Here is a 6,405-nt window from a genome sequence, read left to right on the forward strand (position 1 = left end):
TCACTCTTCACTCACTCACCACCCACGGGAACCTTGACGCGAAACACACCACCCCACACACACACACACTCCCTTTACTCACTCACTCAACCAGACACACTTAAAAGGCCCACACCACCCACACACACCACCACAACCACTCACACCACTCATCAACACAAACACCTTAGACACGACGCACACACACACACACACCCCCACCACACAACACACCCCCACTCATCACTCACTAAACCTCATCACACAACACAACACCTTAAACCCCCACCACACACACACACACACACCTAAAATCATTCACCCCCACTCACCACACACAGACACATTTGACCGCACAACACACCACACACACACTCACTCATTCACTCACTCACCACTCACTCACTCACCTCCTCACCACACAGACACACCTAGCGCGCACGACAACACACACACACCACACACACATGCAGTCCTCCCTCACACTCACTCACACACACAACACACTTAGAGACACTCACACACGAAAACACAACACAAACACAAAAAAGCCACAAAAAAAACAAAAAAACCCAGCACACACACACACAACACACTCCTCATTCACATCACACCAATCACACACAACACACTTAGACGACTCACACACAGCCCACACACACACACACACACCACACTCACTCATCACTCACTCACTCACACACCAGACACACTTCGACGGCACACACACACCCACACACACACACACACCCACACCTCACCAGTCCGTCACTCACTCACCACAACAGACACACTTAGACAAACCACTCACACACACCATCCACACACACACACACACACCTCACTCATTCCTCACTAATCACTCACACACACCAGCACACTTATACACGCCCGACACACACACACACACACACACACTCATCACTCATGTCACCTCACTCACTCACACACACAGACACACCTAGACATCGCATCACACAGCACACACACCGACACACACACAACCCACACACACACACACACACAACACACTCACTCATTCACTCACTCAATCACTCACTCACTCACTCACACACACAGACACACTTAGACGCGCACACACACACACATTCTTTACAAAACATAAATCTATTTTTTTAAGAGAACTGGTTTGATAACGATATTTGAGTTTGGTTAGTCCATTATATAATAGAGAAGGGAACGCTTCTTTTCCCTTATGATGAATTCTTTTCTTATTGTAAAATGCCAGTTACCAAAAAAGAATTTTGCAGTTTTTAGCGGTTAATCCCTTCTTGTGGTACTGCTACATGCTATTTAAAGGTGCATACTATAGACCATTCTCCTGATTCAGTGTTCTTTGATGCGCTTTAAAACTTATATTGGTCAAATTTGTTTTTCAGTAAATCCCAAAAATAATAATAGAGGCTATCCGTACTCTTTTCCAAGAAAAATTGTTACTGGTACCTAGTTTTTGTGTTCTCAATTGGTGCTCTTTTATTGAATGGAAAATTGATTTTGCTGGAGCAAAGTGTGGGTGTTTTACCACCCGAAATATCACTTATGAATAAGATTAAGAAGTTTCTTATAAACTTATTCATAGAATTTATCCAACAAATCATTATTTACAAAAATTAAAAAAAAGGAATACATGTAAATTGTATTTTTTGTAATTAATACGAGGAAACTGCCTTGCACTTATTTGGCACTCTACATGGGTGATTCACACAAACCATTAAAACACCACGGCACTAATGATTTTAAATATAAAACGTGTAATTTAGTATATAAAAAAGCATCAGAATAAAGACAGTACTGTTCTCTACCTTGCACAATGTGTATTTTCTATTTGAGAATTATATTATTTTCTATTTTACTTTATTTTCTGCTGAAATTCTCATTACCCAATGTGTCCGCAATGTTAACACAAATTTTTATTATCAACAGAAAAAGGAATTTTTTTACATTCGAAAATTGTTAGATTTACAATTTTTTTTTTTTAAAATTACTTTTTTTTCAAATTAAAAAAAAATTGTGGTTTTTTTTTGAAAAACGAGGCCTCTCCTGCACCCCCCATTACCACAACCATTCCCAGGGGAAAAAGTTTAATAAACTAGAATTTTAGTTTAAAACCCCTTTAAAAATTTTTAAAATATTTTAAAATTTACAAATTGTATTTTTTTTAGATTTGTTTTTCATTTTAACTAAAAGGGAAAAAAAACAGAAAAGGCCGGGTGCAAAGTTAAAAATTTACAAAACCCCAAAGTTAATCGAAAAGGAAAGATTTACTTTTTTTAAAGGATTTTAAAAAAAAAAGAAAAAAACACTCTGTTGGGAAAAATTAGACCCACCCCAACCCCCACCAAACCAAAACCTTTTTAGGCCCTCTAAGGGTTTTGGTCTGGGGGAATTAAACCCCCTGTTTTTGACTTTAAATACCCTTTAAAAAATTTGTTTTATTATTTTAAATTTTAAAACAAACTTCAGTGTTTAATTGAAAATAATTTTTTAAAAAAAAATTAAAACAATAAAAACATTTTATTTTTCCCGGTTGAATTTCGTTTTTACTTGTTTTTTTTTTTTTTTAATTAAAAAAAAAAAAACCACAACGTTAGCCCATAAGAAACAAAAAACACACACCCCAAACCCCAACTTTACCCATTTACAATTTTTTTTTTCCCCCAAGCGTTGGTTCTTTAACCCAACTTTTTTCCCTTTCCCTAAAAACAAACCCAAATTAAAAAAATTTTAAAAAAATGAAATTTATAAAAAAACAAAAAAAAAGCAGTGGCGGAAAAACTAACTTTTTTATAAAAAAAAAAACCTTAAAGCTTACCCCAAACACCATCTGTGAAAAACCACATTTTTCCAAAAAGCAAATAGTTAAAGAAAATTTAAAAGCCCCAAAAAAAAGGTTCTGTTAACAGGTAAAATGTCCCCTTTTTTCCTTCCAATTTTAAAAAAAATTTTTTTTAAAATGACTAAAACTTTCAAAGAAAAAAAAAAAAATGGAAATTTTTAATTTTTATTTAAAAAAACAAATTTTTTAAAAAAAACACAGGATAAAATTTTTGGGTTTTATTCGGAACAATTTGTTCAAGATGAGCTCTAAAAACTTTTTTTTTTTTTTTAAAAAAATCATTTCATTTTGTAAAAAATTTTTTTTTGGGCCCCCTTTTGTAGGATAAAGGGGTAGTTTTAGAGAAAACACGTTCCCATTGACGCGGGTTTAAAATGTTAGCTGGGTTGGGGATCTGTAAGAGTGCCAAAAATTAACTTTTTTTTTTTTTTTACAAATTGTATTTTTGAAAACCCCCAATCCCCCAAATAAAGGGAGCTCATTCTGCCACCTCAGAATTTGGAAATTTGATTAAAAAGATTCAGGTCCTGGCTGAGGGGGGTGGCCCATCCCAGAGCGGGGGCAGTGGGGAAAATGATAGGGTTAAAAAAATTCCCCTTTCTTTCCTCCCCAAAGCCATCATGATCGACGCATCAAAGAAGAGCTTTTTCAGGTCTTGCAACAAAGTTTCTGGGGCTTTATAAAAAACATGGTCTCATGCTTGATGCTTTGGGGGAGCTTAAAGATTTTTGGAAATTTGCAGTAAAGGGACAACGTTTTTTTGAGCTGTGCACCTGTTGAGGGGAAATTTAAACTTTTTTAGCCAACAACACAACCCGGGGCCATACTACAGACAGGCAGCTAAAACAGGGAGACTGGAAATTTTTAGGGGTAACACTGCAAAAGGACCCTAGGGGTAAAACCATTGTGCTCAAAATTTTTTTAAGCTCTGGCTGAAAGGTCCCCTTAAAGAATTGACTGAAAGTGAAAAGTCACTTTTTGAAAAAATTAATGTTCTGACAGTCTTAATCAAAAAAGGAAAGACCAGGAAAATCCAAAAAGGAGTAAAAAAAAAAAAGGGAAAAACCCAAAAAAAGGAGACCCCGCTGGGTATAAGAAACACGGGAAAAACCCTTTGGGGCTGGAAAAACCACAGCTGGCGGGGCGGAGGTTTGCCCGGGGCTCAGGGGAATTGGGGGATCGGAGCTCGCAACGGGGAGGCCGCCGTTGCAGCAGGAAAGGTTTCTTGGGGGGCAAAGGGGTAGCAAAAGGACGAAGGGGCGTGATACAAAACAACCCAACCCCACAAACGGGATAGGACGGGACAAACTAATTTCTTGGGCAGAGGGAAACCGCTTCATTAGGAATAAAAATCTGAAAAAACCGAGAACGGGGGGTAGAAGTCCCAATAACAAGGCAATGAAACGGTGGAGGGAATTATCTTAATGAAAAGTAAAAGTCCCTGTACACAAAAGCAAGAGCGGGGCAGGAGGGGAAAACCAGCGGGGAACAGAAAGAGAAAAAAAAAGAATAGAGACGGGATCTACAACCATGACATACCCCCTCCTCAAAGACCCGCCCCCCCGGGTTTTCCCCCAGCGGGAAATGCTGGCAGACCGGGAAATCTCAATAGCGGGGGTCCAGATACCTTTAGGGGAGCCCCAAACTCCTCCCTCAGGCCAACCCCCCCCAAATCGACAAAGTATTGGTGACAGCCCCCGACCCCCCTTTCTATGTCCTGCGGAGGGGTGTAACCGGGGATCTTCGAAAAAAAGGCAGAAAGAATGGGGGGGGGAGCGGAGACCTTTTTAAGCCGGGCGTAAACACCGGGTAACACACAAAGTTTCGGGGCAACCGAGTTTGAAAAGCGCGGGGTTAACGATCTTGAAAATCGGAAGGGTCCGATGACGGGGGGCCATTTACGGGACAATTGGGGGGGTAATTAGATGTAATCCCCCCTTCTGACCCCACATAGCGGGACTTCGAGGCGAATTGGGGGGCCCCTATCGGACACGCGTGGGTGGCAAGCCATGAAATTTAAAACCATTTCATCTATTGGGCCTTTTCCTTTCAGAGGGCATTTTGGAAAGGAATGAAGTGCCCGTTTTAGAAAAGGGGTCCTACCCAGGAGCCCCTTTTAAAACCGGGCCGAGGGGGGGAAGCCCCGGGAAAAATCGAGGCGATATGGGACCACGGGCGAGGGGGAACAGTACGCCGGGAGGAGACCACAGGTGGGAATTGGGCCCCCCCCTTGGGTCGGGGCAACAAACAAGCAGGCGGCGATAAACGGCCCCATCACTTCAAAAAGGGGGCCCCAAAACCGGGCGTAAAACCTAGACCTGAACCCCGGGGATGCCCCGCTACTAGAGGAAATGGCCCTTGTAGAACTCCCCAATCGTTGTGGCCCGGGGACAAAAGGCTCCCCGGGGGCATTAGGGGTACATGTAAAGGAGTGCGCCTTAACCTTTTTTCCGTTCCCCCCAAAACCGTACCCCCCACCCCCCCGGGGAGGAAAAATCGCCCTTGGGGGGTGCGGCCCGACGGGGTTTCAAAAAAGTCAGAAACCTCCGGCTTACCGTTCTTGACCCCGGGCGGTAGAAAACAAAAAAAAAGGGTAAAGAAAAGGGCCCAACGAGCCTGACGCGAGTTCAATCTCTTGGGGGAGCAAAGTATTCTAAATTCGATGACATCAAACAGAAAGGACGAGGAACCCCCAACCACTGCCGCCCCACCCAAACCAAACGGAGGCAGGAGCCACCTTTCCCACTGTAATTACGTTCCGCGGGGAAAGGCGGTTGAGAAGTACCGCAGGGGGGGTATCTTATTTTCCGACGTGACCCGGGAAGAACGCTCCCCCCCTACCGGGGCGTCGACTCACGATAAACTTCAGCTATCTTTTGGGGGGAGGGTGGGCGTAAAAAAGGGTCTTTAGCCGGTCAAAGCCCCCCTCCAGGCCGGACCAACCCAAACGAACTTAACCCAAGGAGGGCGGGGATGGCGCGGCCCCTGGGTAATTGCTATAAAAGCGAAAAAATTAGCAAAACCCAAAAAGGGTTACGAGACCAAAATCAGGGAGGGCCTCACACGCCTGGGCCCTTGGGAGGTCCATACTGATCCCCCCTCTGAGATAACGGAGCCTAAAACTTTTAGACGAGCATGAAAGGAGCCTTTCTCCCTTAAAAAAGAGTCGATTCTCACAAAGTTTTGGGGAAACCCCGCGAAAGTGCTGCACAGAATCTGGGGAGAGGGGCGAAAAAAACAAATGTCATCGAGAAAGACAAAAAAGAATAAATTTTAGCAATCCCAAACTCATTGTCAAGCTTTAAAAACGGCGGGGCTTAACCAATCCGAAAGGGAAACTCTATACTCCAAAGGGCCCAGGGGGGTGTTAAAGGCGGGCTTCCCTCTCCCCCCCCATGCTACAATGGTAAAAGGGTTTTCGTAGGTCGAGCTTTTAAAACTTTTTCCCCCTGCGATATCAAAACTGAGGACATCACGGCAGTGGGAACGTTCTTAAAAGTGATTCGTTCAGCCCCCGATAACATGCTGGCGCAAAAAGCCGTCCTCTTTTTAACAAAAAAGAATCCGGG

The sequence above is a fragment of the Cyprinus carpio genome, unplaced genomic scaffold, assembly GCF_018340385.1.
Source record: "Cyprinus carpio isolate SPL01 unplaced genomic scaffold, ASM1834038v1 S000006534, whole genome shotgun sequence".
Lineage (NCBI taxonomy): Eukaryota > Metazoa > Chordata > Actinopteri > Cypriniformes > Cyprinidae > Cyprinus > Cyprinus carpio.